Consider the following 22,576-nt stretch of genomic DNA (forward strand, 5'->3'; position numbering starts at 1 on the left):
TTATGGACTCCATTATGAGTCAAATAAGCCATGAGAGCAACGCGACTATGAGGCGGAATATCAACTGCCATCACGAGTAAGAAAGAAAAACAACTTAAAGAACGGAAGCGCAACAAAGGATTAAGAAGAAAGAGAGAAACCTTTTTAAAACTTCAAGCTTGAAAGAACCTACAAAAACATTAATATAGGAGGTTACACCATCACAGCTGTCTCCGGAGGTAGAAGTGAGGGTATTGTGGATAAGCACAAGCACTACTCAAGCGTCTCACAGATAAGAACTAGACCAAACGTTGGTGGCTCCATGTTAGAGGGATTCTGCACATATACAGAACTATGCGCAGGAAACCAGGGCCTCAGTACATAGTGGTGTACCAACCTATCCCCTAAGCACCCAAAAATCCCAAAACCGACTAGCAATAGTGTCTAATTAGTTCTCTGACTAACAGTGAAGCTACCAATGATTAGACAACCCAGAACAAAACACTACTGACTCTCTCTGGAATCGCCAGAACAAGACAACTCTTTTGCTCACTCACTCATACTTGTCCACAATAAGAGTATTCAGAATCATGGTATAGTTTAAAATGTTTATTTTAACTAACACGCTCTGTGGTACAGTACATGTGCCATTACTAGGAGCACAATACATAGAAACAATATTGTCAGCATTGTGACAATTTCATAGAATACAAACGGGGATATCATTTTAAAAAAACAGTGGAAAAGGGCTGCTGTGCCTTACCATGCTCCCCGTGCTAAGATATAGTTTATTTATAAAAAAGAAAACCTTTGGGCTTTGTCAGCAGACCCCATACCTCAAGGCCTAGATGAAAGGTTTACATCTCATGACAAGCACAGCTTTTCTCTCTAGAAAGTTTCCTCTCCAATTGCCGGAACTACATGCTTAGCTTGCAATATTAAAGCATACGATTTTCAGTAATGCAGCTGTGTGTCATGTTATGTCTAGGTGCGAGTAACTGACCAGAACAGAATAACAAGGGGCATTGTTGCTCGACCTTGTACATTGTGTGCAGACTAAACCTCAGAGCACAGCAGAGAACGCGAAAAGCAGACAGTTCACAAGTGAAAAGGGCACAAAGTCTTGCAAAATATATGCATGTGGTGCCGTGTGCAAAAGCAGCCTAAGTGCAGCGAAGCTCATGCTAACTTAGCAATGCCGACAATTAACCCACCACCCATACTACATGATCTTCACACGATCTGCCATTGCCCCTGTATATTATTTTGGCCTAATCTACATGGCGTCCATTCGTCCTGCATGATCAGCCCTCAGCTCCTCTTGTAGCATCTTGTCCAGGAGGAGAGTCAAGAGGTGGAGGCTCTTCATCATTTTCAGAATCATCACTGTCTGGTTGCTCCAGCAGAGTCTTCCTCATGACAATGTTCTGTAGCATTAAATACATTGCTATATTCTTGCAAGATGTCGCTGAATTGTATTTTACTGCAACCCCACTTTAACATCTTCCCTTCAGTATTTCAAAGTCCTGGTCTGTAATTGATTCGGTCTGCTTGTGTGCTGTGTTGTACTTACATTTCCTCTGATTCCATTGATTGAAGAACAGAGTCAATATCCACTGACATACAGCATATGCACTGTAACCTGCATCTCAAAGCCAAAGGCATGGTTTAGATTATGTAAAAGGCATATTGTTTTGTAGGCTTACCTAGCAAAAATACATTTGCAAGATCTCTCATTGCTAGCCAGGCAAAAACATTAACAATAAGGAGCTGGATGTGCTTCCAAGATTTCTTAATACTAGGTCATTTATAGTACATGCACAAATCACTTGCATATTAAAGGCGTGTTGGCTCTGTTTTGGAACATAAAGTAACTTCCAGTAGGGCATATCAGGATATGGGTGCAATTAACTCAATATTTAAATATTGCCAGTGCATAGAATTGCATCTTAGTGAATTGCAATTCAGAGATATTATGGAATGTTTGTTATGTAGGAATGAATCCTAAACAGCACGGCATGCAGGAAGTTCCTGAAGGCACTTGACAGGGCACTCTTGGAAATGCCACCTGCTACAACTGTTCTCCCTTGGTAGCTGCCAAAGTCAAGCACAGGTGCAAGGAATACAGGACCCGTATCAATGAACTGGCTGTATTAAGCTTGCCCGGCTACCATGAGTGGCAGGCCATCGTATTAGCCCTAATATCATTTGCCTACTCAATCTGTACTTAGCATATACCCCATCCTCTTCCTGTTCCAAGAGTATGAGTCTGTCAAAAAAACTCCGCCTTTTCTTCCACTGGGCACATAATATGTATCTCCTCCTCTAAATCACATATAGTTCAGCCATTGGGAATGATTGCTTTATATTTTGGGACTCTTTTTATTGCTTGCACCTGGTTGCAAACTGCTGTCCTTAATGATGATCTACGAGTGCAATTTACTGTTCCAGAGACTATTCACAATTTGCAAATATTTCTTCCATTGTTTAGTTAATAGTTATTTGCAGTGGCATGCATATAATTGCAGTTCTCAGTCACATTTTAGGGATTCGATATTTTGTACCAGTTCTCTCCTTTTGTATGGAAGTCTTGCTTCTATGGGTTTTAATTTTGGAAAGAGGGTGAGCAACCCAATATACCCTTGCGGGCTTGGACAAATAGTACATTTGAATAATGGGCCAGCAAGGGGTTCTGTTTTAACTTCTTAGTTTCAGCAGAGAGAGAGACTTTAAAAAATTGGGTACCCACGCTACTATCAATTAGTGACTGAAAATAATTTCTCTAGTACAAATCAATAATGTTACCACACTAACAAAGCAGAAAAAATACAATAACCAGGTAGTTTGAGTCAAAAGATTATTATTTTCTTTGCGGCAAGGAAATTTGATCAACAATACATATAGGGTACAGAAAAATGCATTTGGGATATAAAAGGAGTGTCCTATATACTCCTAAAATACATCTCAAAATAAGTCTACACTGCTAACAATAATGACACAGTGATTTCAAATCAAAAAAGTAAATGAAAATCAATGGTGAGTAATAAATATCGAGCAGGATTAGACTCAGTAGTCGACGTTTCGGTGTTTAGGGGATTATTTCATAAGACAATCATCAGCACTTGGACTTTGTGCATTATAGTGGATGACCCTAAGAAAAAATCAAGGTTCTGTGGCAAACACTTCCCAAGAGGGTCAGTAATGCTGGTTGAAATAGATCGACAAGACTCTGCCAGATATTAGATCAGGTGCTTCCAGGCAAAAAATTGCTTGTGCACGGGGTTCAAAGGCACACAACAGAAGAAGTCAAGGTATCAACTGTGGATATGGCTTCAATACTTTCTGGTAGAAAATCTCGATTTGGAAGTTCGGGAATACGAAGCAACAGTCGTCGTCGGCAGTGACAGAGTGTTTTCAAGCACTGCTTGATGGGTTTTAGACAATCAATCTGTAGGCCTCCTTTTGCAGCCAGAAACATGTTTACAACTGGTCTGTGACTCAAAACACGTTGTACACCCAGCCCAATTGTCCTTGTCACTGTAAATGATAAGGACTCTCTGTATCTCAAATAAACTCATATGCCACTTCGGTTGGTCATTGGGAGGAATGAGATTAAGATCCTTGGTTTAGTTTAGTAACTTATACCAAAAGGCAGTTCTCCAAGCAATAATGGCAGCCACCTTTATAATCAAATGAGTGACTTTGACACTTTAGCCGAAAACACAGTGTGCAACTTTTATATTCCTCTATTGACAGAACTTCAGCAAATCTTCATTTTAGAGTGACCTCAGCAGAGAAACTGAAGCTGATGAGTGCAGTGAAGCAGTATGCATAGTGTGTGGCTCTCTCTTGTTGCATACCCTTAGTGTCTGGCTCAGCTCTACAAGGTTTGCTTTCCCGCTCACCGGTGGAACGAGAGAACTTAGCTCAATGCACCATCGCTGAGTGTGAAAGACAGGTTTTTGAAGCCCCATGGTACTCCACCCAATACACAGTTGAAGCAGGGTCAATGCTTTTGGGTTGCTATCAGTCTCAGGGACACTGTGGTGATCAGAAACAAACCTTTTCCGTTCTTCTCAACCATACACACACAAGATGCGCTAAGAAAAAGACACTTTAACTAAAAAGCATGTTTATTTCAACAGGTGCCCCCTGTTGCTCAACACATCGAAAATAAGTACACAGAATATGATGAAAACAGTACAAATTAATGTTTCAAGCAATGAAAATAAAATTTAAATTTCTAACGGTTAAAATGTCATCTAAAAACCTAACTCCCTAAAATCCACTTCTATGTGCTACACTTAGAGAGCATGGAGAGTAGAATAACTTTCTTATAGATTTCCTAAGGGAGGATGAGCACACTGCATACCTTATTTACAGCAAAACTGCAAAAGGCAAACACATGTTTAGCATCAGCATCAGCTCCTCCCAGGCTGAGGCTTGATCTCAGCTTTCAGTAGAAATTGTGATATGGTGGCAGCATTTCTGGCAGGCAACATCGTCTTCTCATCTGGCAGTATCTTGCTCACGATAATCTGGGGTGAAGGACCTGTCCTGATTGGTGGTCAAGTGGCACTTTCTATATTCTGTATCTTATCTGAGATGGAATTTAGGTCACCTTTGGAATGCTTTAAATTAATGGATAAGCTAGGTTATGATGCATTCCTTTATACATGTAAGGTGAAAATATGACAATTCAGACTACATTATCGTTCATTGTTTGTTCTTGTAATTAAGCTAGCAAAGCATTTTTCCAGAATGATGTCACATCAGGTGTTTTGTTTGGGAAACAGTTGGAATACCACGGTCTTAACCATACATCTTTCGACTCCGCAAGCTAAACCACGCTTATCTTTAACCAAGCATGTGCCTTAACCATGCATATGCGTGGTTAAGGCAATGCACAGCCTAGCTGCTGGCTGCTGGGGACACAAGCAGGAAGAGCTCACAGGAAGAGAGCTGTGGTGAGGTAAGTGGGGCAGACTGTAGTTTTCTGGTCTGGGGTTGTTTTGTGGAATGGGGTCGGGGGTAGTTTTGTGGGCTGGTTTTCAGGGAAAGTTTTGTGGGCTGGGGGTATGGGGTAGTTTTGGAGGCTGGGGTGGGTTGGGGTAGTTTTGTGGGCTGGGGTAGTTTTATGGGCTTGGGGTTGGGTTGGGGTAGTTTTCTGAGCTGGGGGTCAGGAGTAATTTCGTGGGTTGGGGTGGGTGAGTGGTAGTTTAGTGGACTGGGTCAGGTGGGGGTACTTTTGTGGGCTGGGGGTCAGGGGTAGTTTTGAGGGCTGGGGGCGGGGGTACTTTTGTGGGCTGGGGTGGAGCAGGAAGGTTGGTGACAAAATCAGATTGTGGAATAATGCCTCCCATTAGGGCCTGTTTTAGTTTCAATATCTTGTTGCATTCATAGTAGATGGTAGTATTACATCTCCAACTTTAAATGCACTAACTTACTTTGCCTCGGGTGCAGTGCTAAATATTGTTGATGGTTGCTACCTTTTTTCAAAAAGAGTTATCTTGCTCAGAATGTTCAATCCAATTTACCTTCATCTGGTAACTAATGGAAAAAGTGTAAAAATCACCTAAATGTGGCTAAACAAGAGAAAAAATATGTTACCCAATTATGTGTAATCTTTTGCAGTAATGTCTAAACCATGTGGAAAATCTTAATGAAAAAATCATTCTAGTACTGCCTGTGGCAGTGACACTTACACCAGAGTGTCAGTGACTATGTGAAGGTGCCTTGTGTTAAAGGCAATTTCCCCATTTCCATATTCTTTGTGAATACTCCCATGTTCGTCTCCTAGGATCAGTGTGTCAATGTACAATTGTCTTCCTGTCAATGCCCTGCCCTAGTTTATGTCTTTGTCTTTCTATAAGTATCTCAGTGTTTGCATGTCATTGTTCCTGTTCTAGTGTCCCTGCTTCTGTAGTCCAAGTGTCCCAATATCCTCATGCTATAGCCCCAGTATCCTCATGTCACAGACTGTGGGCTATATTATCAAGAACAGCGACATGAGGATACTGGGGCTATAGCATGAGGATATTGGGACAATTGCACTACATAAGCAGGGGAAGTATAACAGGACCAATGGCATGCAGACACTGAGATACTTAAAGAAGGCCAGGTTCACACCATAACCTGGGCTTCTATGGGAATTCACAAGGGCATTTTATCAAGCCCATTATCGCTGCTTTAGCGGCAGTTTCCTGCCGCTAAAGCGGTGATATTGTAATCGTTGTTCTTGATAATATGGCACTGTATTTCTGTGTTATTGTTGATGCCCAGGTTTCAGAGTCTCTGTGTCACTGCATTACCATAACCGATATGTCAGTATACCAATGTCAGGACTCCCATCTCAATGTCCTAAGCCTAGTGTCAGTATCACTGAGTCATGGTTTAAGTGTGGTCATATAGCTTGCTTGTGTAGTGCTTATACACCCTAACACTGCCTTAATTTTCTATTAAAGGGAGCATTAGGGGACATGCAATAGAATGCATAAGCCCCTGATGACAAGTGTGGAAAAGAGATCAACTTATGCCAGCTCTGAATATCCTTTTAAGTGATTCTTTTGGGATACTGAAGAGAGGAAAAATAGTCAAATACTTTTTTTGAATAAACAAGAAAGATTCATATCAAAAGTGACAACTGATAAATTATTTACAGCCAGTTAAAATGATCAGTTCATTATAATTGGCAGCTTTGTTATGGTTTTTAACATTCAAGTACCCCACACTCAATCAGAAAGTAGAAGTTTGCTGCTATCCAAATGTTTATTCATAGCAAAGTTGTTCTTGCATTTTAAAGTGCATGCTTTAGTTCCACTGCTGATATCGCTAACTGAAGACAGTCATGTGACTGGATGGCAGCTATAATGTACTCTAGGGAGATAGGCAAAGGCCTTAACCACCTTTCCCCCAGCCACTTGTACTTCTCCTTATCCTAGGTGTCTGACTCTCCACTGACGTGGCGGGTCTGGAGTGCCTGGAGAGATAGCTTGGATATTGCGACCCTAGTCAGTACACTACTGTGAAACAGTAGTCCTGTACCTGGAGGATGCACTTCTCCATCCTGGGAGGAGGTTTTGACGAGGGCCCCATGAACCAAAGCATCAGTGGTTTGTGGTCTGCGTGAACTATGAAGGGTTGGCCACAAAGATAAAGGTGAAGATGGCGACATCCCCGATGGATGGCAATGGCCTCTTTTTTCATGTGAGAATAATGCTGCTCAGTATCTGTGAGAATGAAACTGGCATATGCCACTAGTGCCCATTCACCACCGTCTTACTTTTGAGAGAGCACTGCCTCCAGGCTAGAGGAGCTGGTGGTCACCAACAACTGGACTCCTGGTAAGGTTCCAAATAGGTATGGGCGAATTTTGCGAATCTCGCGTTTGCAGATTTTGCGGATTTGCGAACTCGCAATCCGCAAAATCCGCGAATTCTCGCGAATTTGCAGATTTTTTTTTTTTTATGTTCGCACGGGTTTCTGCAAGTTCGCGAGGGTTTTGTACAATTTCGCAAATTGCAAAATTGTACAAAACGCGTGCGAACTTGCAGCAACCCGTGCGAACAAAATTATATGAAGAGAAAGAAGCTCCTGGTCACAGGAACAGCACGGGGATTGCGCTCATGAAAGTCAAGGATGCAAAGGCCTCTACCCAGCATCACAGCTGATTTTCCACAGTAGATTTGGGAAGAGGCACACATGTCCCGCCTCGAAGACGCTCATGATTGTTTTTGGGCTAATGAATGAGTCACTGATTTTGAGCATCAACTAGTTCGAGCGACCATGCAAAGGCCGCCTTCTACCCAGCATCACAGCTGTTTTTCCACTGTAGATTTGGGAAGAGGCACACCTGTCCAGCCTCGAAGACGCTCATGATTGTTTTTGGGCTAATGAATGAGTCACTGAATTTGAGCATCAACTAGTTCGAGCGACCATGTGTGTGTTACTATGCAATCGCCCCGAAGGGCGCAGGGGTCCCTTGAGTGAGCTGTCCATCATAGTGGGTGAATGGCGGGAAGACGGTGCAAACCGCGAGTGTGTGGGCTGGGCCAAACGGGCAGGGCTACCATGTGAGTTCACACATGCTTCTAGTGTGTATAAAAGGTCAGAGAAAGATCAGTTCAGCAGATGAAGTGAAATAAGCTCCTGGTCACAGAAACAGCACGGGTATTGCGCTCGTGAAAGTCACGGATGCAAAAGCCTCTATCCAGCATCACAGCTGATTTTCCACTGTAGATTTGTGAAGAAGGCACACCTGCCTCGACGACGCTCACAATTGTTTTTGGGCTGATGAATGAGTCACAGGAAGGGCATGGTAAATATTTTAGGATGGCGCCGGCAAGCTGCCAGCGCCATCCTAAAATACTTACTAAATTAGCTTCAACAGGAAGCTCTAATAGATAAAATCGAGCACCTGCTCGATTTTATCTATTAGAGCTTCCTGTTGAAGCTAACTTAGTAACTATTTTAGGATGGCGCTGGCAGCTTGCCGGCGCCATCCTAAAATAGTTACAACAGGCCAGGCTTCAACTTTTACCCCCGGAAAAATCCGCCGCTCGCGGATTTGCGAATTCTCGGTAAATTCGCGGGAGTTCGCGGATCGCGAATTTACAGAAAATTCGCAAAATCCGCGAGCGGAACGGATTTTCCGCTCATACTTAGTTCCAAACAAGCAGTGATTTGCAGTGATAGAGCTTTTTTTCTAGCTTGAAAAGCTTCTCTTGGGGGAGCCTCATTCCCAAACTGCATTTGTTTTGGTCAGTTCTCGAAGTGGGACTGCGAGATTGTTCAGGTTTTGAATAAATCAGCCACAGCTCATGACCATCCCTAGAAACTGCGACTGCCTGTAAAACTAGTTGGTGCCATGGCTGATTGAATGTCCAGAACTTTTCTGGGATCCAGTATGACCCCCTTTTGAGAAAAAAGGTATCTGTAGAAAGCTTTCTCCTTTGAAGAAATCACACTTGTCATGGTGTAGGGTGAGACTACTGACCTGCAAGCATTTGAAAGTCTGTCAAAATGTTGTTCAGTGGTTGGGACATGCACCAGGATGTCATCATTGACATTGATGACCCCATCAATACCAGCCAACACATCTCTGAATGTATTTTGGAAAAATCTCAGCCACATTTGACACACTGAAGCTGAGGTGTTTGTACCGCCTTAGGCCCAGATGGATGGAGAAAGTGGTGATGGCTCTTGATTGTGGAGCCAGCCTTAGCTGATGCTATCCTCCTCGGAGATACATCTTTGAGAACCATCTTGAATCACTCACTTCTGCCACAGCATCATACACAGTGGGCATCAGGTGGCATTCAAGCCAGATTGCCATGTTTGATAAACGCATGCCAACACTTATTCTGACCTCATCAGGCTGTTTAGGCTTGCAAGCTATCACAATTGGGGAGAACCAGGGTGTGGGACCTTCTACCCTCTTAATGATGTCCGCCTGCTCCAGTTTTCTCAGTTCATCCTCCACCATCAGGCACAAATGGAAAGACACCCAGTGATGTCTCAGTGCGACTGGCTGGATCCACTCATCTGTATATAGGAGGATGAGGTTGTCCTTTAGACACCGACAAGGGAATGGCGGAGCAGGGCAATTAGCACAAAATGCTAATGCCTCACTCCCCATTCTGAAAACGCAGGCAGGAGCCATATTCACAAACATACTGAATATCCCTGCGTTTTCCCTAGCGCTGGTGCTAAATTAAGCTGCCTAGCGCCAACGCAGTTGCCTGGGTTGAGAGAATGATTGTTTATGTGCAGCACAGTGTACCGTCCTGCACATAAACAACCACAAATGGCAATTTGAAACTTCTAGCAGCACACATAGAAGTTGCAAATCGTCATTTTTTCAATGATTGTTCATGTTTAGGAAGAGGCACCCTCCTGCACATAAACAATCATTCAAGGCTCAATGCAGCACACAAAGAAACAGCAAAAACAAGGAGAAACAAAGCATTTCTCCTTGTTTTGCCATGTCTTTCCAGGTTTTCCCTGGTCTTAAATTTGCTACTGCCTCCTATTTACTCCCCCTTGTAAATAGGTGGCAGTGTCAAAATCAATGGGTGTTGCAGCGGAACGCCCACTGCAACACGCATTGCCCACCTCTTTCACACTAAGGGGTCTACTATAACGGTGGGCAGATCGCCACCGCCTGTATGGCGGTGGCGATCCGCTTGTCATTATCCACTGCCCCTATGCAATTTACCCCCCGACTGATTGTTGGCGGGGGTAGACCGTCCGCCGCTTTTCCACCCAGTCGATAAGTAGACCGAGCGGAAAAGGTTTGAATATAGTGGTGGTGTCTGTTAGACACCGTCCACCATCCATATTACTATGCATGCAGGGTTCAGTCTTTCCGTGGCGGCATTGCGGGGTGGGGGGGGCACATGTACCCCCCTGTATTTGGATGCAAAACATGGCAGGCACAGTGTGCAGTCACAGCATTGTGGAGGGCGTTGCTGTGTGCACCGCCCGCCACAATGATGTGGATGGGGGATGCCACCGATTGCAGAGGCATCCTAATTGCCGGTGTGGGACCGCCGCCCCACTGGCGGCCAGTCCCAGCACTGCAAGGGTGGCCGGCGGACGTAAGTCCGCCTGCCATCCTAATAGGCCCCAAAGCATAGCATGAAAGGGTGCCTTGTTTACAAGGCGGCCTTAAACCATGTTAAGTGGCTTAACTTCGCCTTGTAAATAAGGCAAAGCCCCCATTGTCACAGGAAAGTTGTTAAAAATGACATTCCTGTGGGGATCGGGGCTTGTAAATATGGCCCTCAATGCCATGGAATAGCTATGAAAATTCAATCACCAGTTTGTCCACACTTCCCATGTGCATGCTGAATGCAAAAGTGACTAGGTGAAGTGGTTCCACTGTCCACAGCTTACCATCATCCATGTCCTCTACATCACCTGGGGCCACAGCATCTGCATAATGTTGACTAACTAGGGTTTTTGTGCCTTTTGAGATGCAGAGGAACGGCATACCTTAGCAAAATGATTTAGTTTGGCGGAACATCTCTTCCCCTGGGAAGGACAAAACCCTGATGAGGATAGGGTCTCCCACATGTGTAAAACACCTTGGAACTTGTAGCTGACTTAAGACAGGACCTCTTCTTGTCTGCCCCTGTGGTCATCACCCCATTGACTGGCTATGTCTATATTTGTCGTCGTAGAGCCGCTTCCATGTGCACAACACTCACTGTAGAAAGTTCCTTTGACTGCCCAATAATGAGCACATTGGTAATGGACATTCCTCAGACATGTTGACCATTTTCCCACAACTCAACAGATATGCAACCCTGTATGAACTAGACGCAAATCTCATCTTCAACGTCAGGTAGCATGCAGGTGCTAGCAAGTTCTTTCAGTCGAGCATAAAAAGTTTCCACTGACTCCTCAGGAAGCTGCCTGGCCAGGCATAGAAGGAACAGCTCATAGTTAGGATTCACAAGTGGTTCAAAAAGCTTGATGAGGGCTCGCTTCAGAGTAGCATATGTAAACTGCGGGCCAACCTCCACTACAGATTTTGCTAGCTTGCAAATGGGGGCATGCCCTAAGTGCAGGAGCACAAGGTGACGTCTGTTGTTTTCTAAGGCCACTGCAAACAAGTGGATTTCCAGTCTCTCCACCCAGTCTTTCCACTCCTCCACCTGCGTAGATTGGAATCCCTCCAGAACAAAAGGCTCTAGGACTGGTATTGAAGCAATCACATGTCAATCAGTGGGGCAGATTTCGAGGAAGAGCACATGATGCAGGAAACTCATCAGCCAGTCAAAATGTGAAGTGAAGAACACCCTCCAGGCAGAGAGCACACGCTTTGGGCAGTCAATGGGGCTCCACAGACAAATACCTGGAGCCACACACTGCACACATCCCTTTGGGCAGCAGACATCAGTGCAGACAACAGGAATATCCTCACCCACAGTGAGGAGCAGACAACAGGCAGCAGAAGGCTCTCATCGCAGCAGGATACCTACTGGACAGTATAGGGCTACATGCAGTGCAAAGTCAGGACAGGCAGAGTGGCTCGCAGGCCACAGGAAAATCTACCTCTGGCAGGAGAGACGGTCCCAACAGCATGCCTCATGACACAGAGCAAATGTAGGCAGTATTAGCGTTGCGGGAGGAGCAAACAGAAACATCAGACACCATGGCTAGAAGTAGGGTCGAGCAGCCTGCCTTACCGGCCTGGGCAGCTTCATGACCACAGTGTGTGGCGAAGCCAAGAACACCAGGAAACCATCTCAGGCCGCTGGCAAGCAGGTAGATGATGTCATGGTAAGCCCTGAGAGAGCATGTCGCATGCAGGTGGGAAGCGGGACAGGAGCAGGGTGCACAGACAGGTAAAATGAAATTCCTGCTCATCGCCAATTTGTTATGTTGAGACGCATGTCTAAGGAACTGAGCCCACACACTTTACTTTTAGTTTCTGACCACAAGGTACAGACCATAGGACTTTTAATTTCCTTCCTGTACATGTCATGGCCAATACCATTTCAGTTATGCATGACAGACTTACCCAATATTCTCCCCTCACCCAAAATACTAAATGTTCCATATCCCCAGCATAACGGGGTCCTCATTCCAATGCAAGGATGCTGTTCTATTTAAGTGTGAGGTAACTGTGCATCACATGCCAGCAATTTCAGTGCTACTGGGAATATTATGAGTTTACTTTTCATTCTGATTGGTCATTAACAGGAATTATCGGTTGAATCGGATTTTGAGTAATGCAGGATCACCGCCTGCTAAAAGCAGGTCAAATATAGGGGGCATTATCCCGCTGATAATGGTGAAAACATATGGGAATCAGTACAACAACACATAGTGGCATATTATCAAGGGCTAGCAATAGAATTATCGCTGCTTTAGCATCAGTTTTCAGGCGAAAAGCGACAATAATTATATTGCATTATTAACAAGGACATGCTAGCAGCGCGTGTTTCCTTGATTTAGATCCCGTTTTTGTCACGACTCGCATCGCATCGATAATGAGATGCAAAGTAGGCATGGCTGTCAAAACAACAAGAGAAAATATTGCAAAGGCAGCTTCCCGATATTAACAGCAAGGCGTAGCGATAATCATAATCGCGCTAACTCTGCCTTAACGCAGGAATTTAACGTCTGCTAAATTCCTGAGTAAGCCATACCTAACATGGGAGGTGGATTATGGGGTTAAGGCCACAGGGCCTTATCACCAAGCTTATCACCATTTTAAAAGGGACATCGCTGGTTTTTCAGCGATGTTTGGCCATTTTACCGCTATTGCTGGAATATTTATCGCCATAGCGCTAAGCTTTGATAATACGGCGCTAGCTTGGCGATATATTCCAGTTTGATTGTAAAGTTCTTTGCAAAGCAACGTGAGATTTTAAATCAACAATGAGCCGATAGCCAGTCACGTTGATGAGAAGGGCAGTCTTTTCTTTTTCGTGCAAATAATCACCCTTCCGGATGCACCCTGGACACTCTATAAAGGGGTCACATAGTTGTGTGTGGAGACTTGGGTAGATTGCATTAGCGTGCATGCACCACCACAGGAGGAATTTCGAATTTCACATGGACACAAGCATTTGCAATGCAATAGATGTTGCATGTTTCAGAGTTAGAGCTATTGGCCTTGTAAATGTAAATCTTTTTTACTTCTGTGTTTTGTAGTGGATGGTTGGATGTGATGGCAATTGTGTGTTGTAAAAGGAAGCATGTTGATCGGGTTCTCATGTATGAGGCTTACTGGGTTACAGTCTAAAGCAGTGATAAACAAAGTACGCCGCTTGCAGCCCACTGACCTTCACATGCGGCCCCTTGGTGAACAGCAGACCTGGGCTGCTGTTTACTTAAGAGAGCACTTACTTTCAGAAAGATGATAAATTAACTTGCAAGCATTTATTTACAAGATAACCGAAGTAAAAGAACAGAAGCAAAAAAAAAGTATTCTGCACCTGGGAACACATTCATTTTTAAGACGTGTTACAAATAACACGTGTTAAAAGTTTTTTCATTAACATGCAGAATTGTTTCATCTTAGTACATAAGATTGTATCAGTGCATTCAGAAGTATTTTTTAAAAGTGATAGTTTTAAAAATTAATATAGAAACTTTTTTGCCTCCTCTCACCCCGACAACAATGCCAATAGTGAACTAGAAGGCAAGTCAGTTGTCCTGTGGAACCATTTGGGTGGCTACTAAACATGGATAACATTATAGTTTATTAAATCAAACACATTGGAAGGTTGTCTACCATGCATATCCTGAAGACGGATATTTCAAGGTGCTCTTACATGTGAAATGAAGAAAAAATAGGGAAAGTGAAATAAAACAATTGCCTACGATCACACAATTTGATCAAGTGGGGAAGCTGGGATTGATTGTAGGTTGTTTTGGTTTCACATTGTGCAATTCTACTTCATTCCAATTCAATAAGGAACTGGTATCAAGTACAGAAGGCTGGTAAAGGGGTTGTTAGATTCAGATACTGCCTAGCACAGTATTGTCACATCAAGGAATCTTCTAGAGAATAGAGGATCAATTTGGAAGACAGTATGGACTGAAACCCTCGAAAACACTCAATGAATCACTGACCACACTATGTACCTGCTTCGCTTCCCCAACGCCAAGCCTGCAAAGCCCCACTCCCATCCGGCTGGCATCAATGCAGCCCTTGGGCACACCAGTAACCATATTTTGTGGCCCTTGGGACAACAAAACTGTTCAAGTCGCAGGAACAGAGCAGATCCTTGCGGTTGGCGAACTGTGTAAGAACAGCCAGCGCCTTTGCATTGATTCTGAATTACAACGCAATCTGCCTAACTGGGTGTCAACCGGATTTTCGGACAAGATAGAATCAGCTCACCAAGACACCACTAACCCAGCCGAAACGTAACCACCTCCCTCCTCAGGACCTACTTACAAAAGGCTCCGGGGTACCTACCTAAGGATGGGGAATTAGCAATATACAAGCTTGGATCTTCTAAAACACCACACTCATACCTTATAGTCACGCGGCAACATAGGCCCAGACTAGGCTACCATGAGGCAGTTCCGATTACTTACCATTACACACTGATCACCATCATTGCTCATGCAAGCCACAATCCTGTGGGTATACGCACTGTAACCTCCCAGTGCTCTCACTATTTCATACATACACAAGCCACAATCCTGTGGGTATACACATTGACCACAGCCAATGCTCTCATTAACGCCACTTTCCCTAGCAGCGATCTCATTACACACCGTATCCCTCCGGTGCTCTCGCAAGCCACAATCTTGTAGGTATACACATTGACCACAGTCAATGCTCTCATTAACGCCGCTACACAACGACGATCACTTTCCTATGAATACCTTCAGCTCTCTTTCTCTCTCTTTCTATATTGGGAAATTTCTCTATCTACTAGGGATACAATATTATAGATTATGTCTCTCACACAAGAATGGCCAAATTACACTGTGTAAAGCTTATTCCTCATTTCGAGTGCTCCTCTACTCCCTTGCTCAGTTACCATTTACCTGGACGGGAGACGCATCCATTCACATAACAGCATCTGACTAGAAGAAAGGTTAACTTTATCATAAGAAAGTAACAATTACACACTAGTTCACTAAGAACTGGGGTACCTTTATTTAATAATAACAACAACAATATAATACTGCAATATAACACATAGCCTGAAAAGCAAAAGAAAAGATTAGAATGTGTGTGCACACTAATAAGAAAGGGTCGACGTCACCTTATGAGTACGAAGTCTGGACTCAGTGGTCATCTGGGTTCCCGTCTCGTCTGTGCCTTGGCTCGTCTTAGATCACCCCTGCAGTCACGGATACACGTCTGCACCGCTATGCTCTGTCTCCTATGCTACCCTCCAAGTCACTGGAACCTTCCTCTTATTCTCTGTCTCGTCTGCTGCACTCTTGTTGTTCTGCACTACTCCTCTCTCCTCTCAATCACGGACTATCTTCACCTTCCAACTTCGATCTTATAAATCAGTTTCTGCCGCTCTAGTATTCGCTCGCTCCACTAACTGCTTCATTCTGCATGCTCTGATCTTGGTATCAAAGCTCACCAGCTGCTCCAGTTAAAACAGCTTCAATCTTTCTAAGAGAGTATTAGCCTTCCGTCTTTCTCGGACTTCAAAATGGCGACTGTCTGCCTGAAGTTGATTAACTGCAATAATGCTAACGGCTAGCTGCCGCCTACTAACTGACTGACTCACTGACTCTTCGCGCTTTCGCTAATATGGAACCTTGTTCATGCATGGAAAGTTACGGCCAGTAACCTGACGCTCATCAAATTCTTGTACCACCCCGTGCCAAGGACACGTTCTCAGCCGGCCGGCCTGATGTTATGTCTTCGACACGAAGAAAAATACTGTCTTTCGATAAGGGCCAGCCTGAGCCGGTTCTCTCCAAGCGAACAACACCTTGTAACTAAAACATTACATTTGACCTAACAGCATCTCAAGCTGCCGAGGCAGAAAGAAAGATGGAGTCTCTCCCGTTCGAGGCCTACAAGGCCCGAAATAAGCATATTTCCTTTAGAAGTGTACTAGCAACCTTACAAAAGGACGGAATTAATACTATTACTAAGGAATCTATCCCTTAACACGAGTTTATAGGCCCTAGAATAAAGAAAAGGGTAGGGAATTGTATCAAACACCTTGTAAGTAGGCCAGGTCTGAGGTTCTAGTCCTCCTATTAGAATGATAGCAGGCTAAAGTCACCTTCACTCAAAAAGGGGCAGAAAACCCGGTCAGAACACGTCACCCTTGACTTTAGACTACTAATCATTCGCTAAATGGAACTAACATCTGTCAAAGAATAATATGATACAAAACTAACTGATCTATTTTTAGTACCACATCTACAGGTTTGAAGTAAAGAAGGAATACACTGAATAAAACAGCAAATAGCAACTAAAATGCAAATAGTAATCAGGCTACCCTCTAATATCTGACGTAAAGAATGTAAATCTGGTAACCAATTAAAGAGCCAGTCAAACCAGCCCTGATCAATGTGTTCTCTAACTTCTTTGGTCAAGTCGTGAAGTTTGTCAATATGAGCCTGAATAGATCTAGTATGATCTGATAAATTGAAACAACAAAGGCCCTCAAAGTCAGAACATTCATGTCCATGTTTAAGCAAAAGATAATCTATTGCGGCCCTGTTCTGCAAAATAGCTCTGCGTTCACCCTGGGCATCCAGTAGCATATCAGATAGAATTGTAGAAGTGTGATTAATAGATTTAACCATCCAACAGGCCATTTTTCCAATGGATTTAGCATTATAGACTGCTAAGGCAGGGACACCCAAAATAGAAAAAGCTAAACTAAGGTATTCAGATTTAGAATATAAATGTAGTGTAGAATCACAATCTTCTTTCAACATAACTGCATCACGGACAACACGGGAATTTGCATTAGGATGTGAAGAAAATATTAACAAACTCAATTTTGTGATGGCACAGGGTCCCCCGGTAATGTTTGCAGGAATGTAAGGCCAAGATGTATTGCCACAAGAGAAAAGCCATCCAGAAGGTAATAGCATTGTACAATAATGACATGGGGTAACCACAAGACTTTTACAGGTCATATTTTTTTTAACTGAAATACATGACTTCGATGATCTCCGGGATCATAAAGTCTTTTCATGATCTGTGAATGAAGTAGCACCTTTCAATTTTAAACGCACACATTCAGTTATGGTGCTTGGATCACAGGAAAGGAAAAAACATAAATCACCCTGCGTGATATTATATGTAGTTATTTGAGAATGAATCGGTGGTACTGGGTCCAAAAGCACAGTACATAAAGGAAAATATTCATGGGTGGCGAAATCGCCAAGGATAATGTTAGGAAGGGCATTTGATATATTGAAAATATGGGCAAGTGTCTCCAAAGAAGCCGGGGCGGCAACCAAACAGGTTGCTAATATGTCAGTCACCGAACGCATCGGTGGTAAACAGAAATGTGGGGAATTTGTCACCCTTCGTGCCAGGGTAGTCCAAAAGTTAGATGATGAATCCCACGCAGTGAAGGAACGTGGTACTCGGGTTATTGAATCAACCAAAGTCTGTGGGTTCCCTCCTTTCCCGACGTAGCAAGCCAAAAGGAGTCCAACGCCGGCACATCCTGCAACAGCAGTCCAGAAAATGACCTGAAAGGAAAATCAAACACAGGCATTATTCATTCTCGTAAGTAACATTTGTCAGCTGGGACAGCCTCCCAGCTATCTTTCCCTGGTCTCATGACAAGTACTGTATTATCATGACCGGTTGCAATAATTTCAGCCTGTTCAGGGGGATTTTTAGGCGATTGCACCCACACTCTCGCTCCTGGATTATCAGTGGAGCCAAAACCTTTTTGTCCTTGAACAGTTAAAAAAGTCGGGGCAGTGCCTTTCTGAATCTCACCACTGATAACAGGCATGATTAGCAATTGAGCAATTCGGTCAGTCTTTTGAATTGGCAAATCAACCTCACTGCTATTTAGCAGGAGTACCTTAATCTCTCCCTGATAATCACTGTCAATCAGACCCTCCAGGATATCGCGATTTCGCGATTTCGCGATTTGCCGCGAAATCGGCACGTTTTAAAAAATGCCGCGATTTTTACAAAAATGCCCGCGAAATCGGCATTTTTGTAGAAATCGCGGCATTTTTCGCTTTATCCTGGGGGGTCTGCTTTATGTGGCAGATACTCAGCAGCATTGAAGCGTCACAGCGGGATGGCAAACCCCACACCTCCAGCCCTTGATGACCTGTTAAGAGGTGCTTCGAAGGTGACTGAGAGGGAGGGGCTGCAGGTTCAGGAGCTGCGACATCTATTCACATGCAAACAGCCCTGAATGTGTCATGTATTTGCTATTTAGAGGGGGGCTCACACATTCCATTTCTACCCAGGGCCCCAAACATCCGAGACTCGGCCAGATTACACCCCTGATTACACCGAGGCAGCACATGGTTCTCTTCACGGAGCGTAATTACTGTCACTAAATTGTTAGCAAACCTCGGTTCTTCAAACAAAGCATCATTGAAATAACATGACAGTGTTTACATGTAAAGAACACTGATGGTGGATATTTTAAAAAACAATGTTTACTTAAGCATCATTAACATCGAATTGATATTTAAGCATCATTGACATCGAATTGAACAATGCATAAAGCGAACACATTATGCATATATTATGCATACAAGTATAAACGGGAAGCGGCGCTGCATATGAGGATATGAATATAAGTATAAACGGGAAGCAATAAACGGGAACCAGCGCACAATGCATAAAGCGAGCACATTATGCATATATTATGCATATAAGTATAAACGGGAAGCGGCGCAGCAGATGAGGATATGAATATTTTAAAGAACAATGTTCATTTAAGCATCATTGCAAGAACATATAAACATATATTTGGAAGTATGTTTATTACGGTTCACGCCTGGGAAGTGTATTTATCACGCACATTCCTGCTAATTTTTTGAAGCTGCGGTTTGGGTCAAAGTGTGAACAAAGCTGCATAAAGGGCATAGAAGGCTATCAAGAACATATAAAGAACAATGGTTATTTTAAAGAAGAATGTTTATTTAAGCAATATGCGCACAATGACATAAACTTACTTACAAAAAGCAAAGCAGCGTAAAGCGAGCACATTAAAAACGGGAAGCATAAACAGAAACAAGCAAAGCGTTGCATATTTGGAAATATGTTTATTTCAATAGACATTAAAAACGGGAAGCATAAACAGAAACAAGCAAAGCGGTGCATATTTGGAAATATGTTTATTTCAATAAGCAAAACATCAACGTCAGTCACTGCAACAACATGTGGTCTAACGGAAACATAGACCGACTTTGGTGCTGACAAACACGGTTCGCGCCTGCAATCCTCCACTCATACCAAGATTATATACTTATTTTTTTTAATATACTTATTTTTTACAAAAAAATGTGATGGGAAGTTTATTTATCACGCACATTCCTGCTCATTTTTTGAAGCTGCGGTTTGGGTCAAGGTGCGCTACATCCCCTCATATCAATATATCTGGTGGGTGGATGGATGGGTGGGTGCCTGGATGGATGGATGGATGGATGGGTGGGTGCCTGGATGGATGGATGGATGGATGGATGGATGGATGCATGGGTTGGTGGTGTCATGGGTGGATGGATGGATGGGTTGGTGGATGGATGGGTGGGTAGATGGATGGATGGTGGTGGATGGATGGATGGGTGGGTGGATGGGTGGGTGGGATGGGTGGCTGGATGGATGTTGGTGGATTGGGTGGATGGATGGATTGGTTGGTGGATGGGTGGGATGGGTGGATGGATGGATGATGGTGGATTGGGTGGATGGGTGGATGGATGGGTGAGGGGGAGGATGAATGATGGATGAAAGGAAGGATGGATGAGGGGAAGGATGGATGGATGAGGGGAAGGATGGATGGATGAGGGGAAGGATGGATGGATGAGGGGAAGGATGGATGAGAGGAAGGATGGATGAGAGGAAGGATGGATGGATGAGGGGATGGATAGAGGGGAAGGATGGATGGGTGGGTGAAAGGATGGATGGATGATGAGGGGATGGATGGATGGATGGATGGATGGTTGATGAGGGGGTGGGTGAAAGGATGGATGATGAGGGGAAGGGTGGATGGATGGATGATGAGGGAATGGATGGATGATGAGGGGGCGGGTGAAAGGATGGATGGATGATGAGGGGAAGGATGGATGGATGATGAGGGGAAGGATGGATGGATGAAGAGTGGGTGGGTAGATGGATGGATGATGAGGGAAAAGGATGGATGATGAGGGAAAAGGATGGATGGGTAATGAGGGGAAGGATGGATGATGAGGGGAAGGATGGATGATGAAGGGAAGGGCAGATGGATGGATGGATGATGGGTGGGTGAAAGGATGGATGGAAGGAAGGATGGCTAAGTGAAAGGGTCGATGGAGAGAGAAAGGGAGGATGGATGGATGACTAAAATAGTGGATGGGTGGAAGGATTAGTAAGTGAAAGGATGGCTGGATTGGTAAAAGGGTAAATGGCTGAATGGATGAGTGAATGGATGGATGGGATGAAGAGTGGATGGATAAGTGTACAGATGGATAGGGTGAAAGGGTGGATGGATAATGGAGATGAGTGAAAGGATGAATGAGGGGATGGATGAAGGGATGGATGAGTGAAATGATAAATGGAAGGATACATGATGGATAGGTTTGCAAACGGTTGAATATGTTTGGAAATGGCTGGGCTTACTTATATACTATTGCGCGACCTCTGATGTGTCTGTAAAACGTACCTATTGTCCTGAAGTTTTGTCCTGAATTTTGAGCTCCTGTCCTGAATTTGTGTCCTGAATTTTGACCCTTTGTCCTGAATTTTTACACTCACCGTCCTGAATTTGCACCAATGCCAGTTGGTCACCCTATTCGCTGGCTTGGAGACGGAGCGCCGCGCAGAGATGTCTGTCCCTCAAGATAAACAGACAGAACCACTCACCCATGTCATGGGTGTCAACTTCAACCAGTTCCCGCTTTTAAATCTGAGACTATTTGCAGGCTGACATTTTGCAACGAAACTACAAGTACCAACATGCAGTTCGCTACTGTTTAACAAGTGACCACTTGGCGGTTTTGACTGCTCTTTCTCTAGTGGTTAGGTCTGTCGAACGGGCATCCGGTGGGATATCAGGTCGTGTTCAAAATACACTGTACTATTTAACGTGCTTACTAATAAAAGGGGCGATAGGTATAGCCATCATTAGTGCAGCAGGTACAGTGTCACCAAGCTCTAAGGCTATTGCAAGACACAAACTGACCTGCAATGGTACGCCTCTTCTGGCGCAGGGCTTTGCAACGTGACGCATCTGGGAGATGCGTCACGTAGTAAATACCCCGCACAATGGTGCATCTTTTGCGCCGCCGCTGCGTCACAAAAGTGACGCAACGGCGGCGTAAAAGCAGCACAAGGGGCTTGTAAATCTGCTCCAAAGTGTCTACATTGTAAAGAAACCAAATATACATAGCTTCGTGTTGTTAAATAACTAAAAAAAACTAAGATATCTGTGCTTGTTGGAGGAAAATGGCCACATAAAATGCCGCAAAATTGCCGCTAAATTTCCATATTTGTGCCGCTAAATTTCCATTTTTGTGCCGCTAAATTTGCTAATCCATGCCGCTATATCCTGGGGGGTCTGGTCAATGACTCCTCCAAGCACTTGAATGCCTTTTAAGGCCAGGCCCGATCTAGGGGCAATTAATCCAAAATTTCCAGTTGGTATACAGACACCAATGCCAGTTTCAATGATAACTCGATCTCTGCTTTTTACAGTAATGTCATTCATGGAATGCAGGTCCAAGCCTGCAGAACCTGGGGTTGCTCTGCATGGAGCCAGGGCTCCCGGGTAAATCTCCCAATACAATACAGTATTTTTAACTGCATTCGGTTTAGCATCAACAGCTGGAGGAAATAAATGCATTAATGGAGATTCAGCATTTAAAAAGGGACGATTATTCAAAATCAACAGTGCCTGAAACAAATATTCTCTCCAATTCTTATATTTATTGTCAGTTAATTTACGTAATTGAT

This window comes from Lissotriton vulgaris, chromosome 5, assembly GCF_964263255.1.
Source record: "Lissotriton vulgaris chromosome 5, aLisVul1.2, whole genome shotgun sequence".
Lineage (NCBI taxonomy): Eukaryota > Metazoa > Chordata > Amphibia > Caudata > Salamandridae > Lissotriton > Lissotriton vulgaris.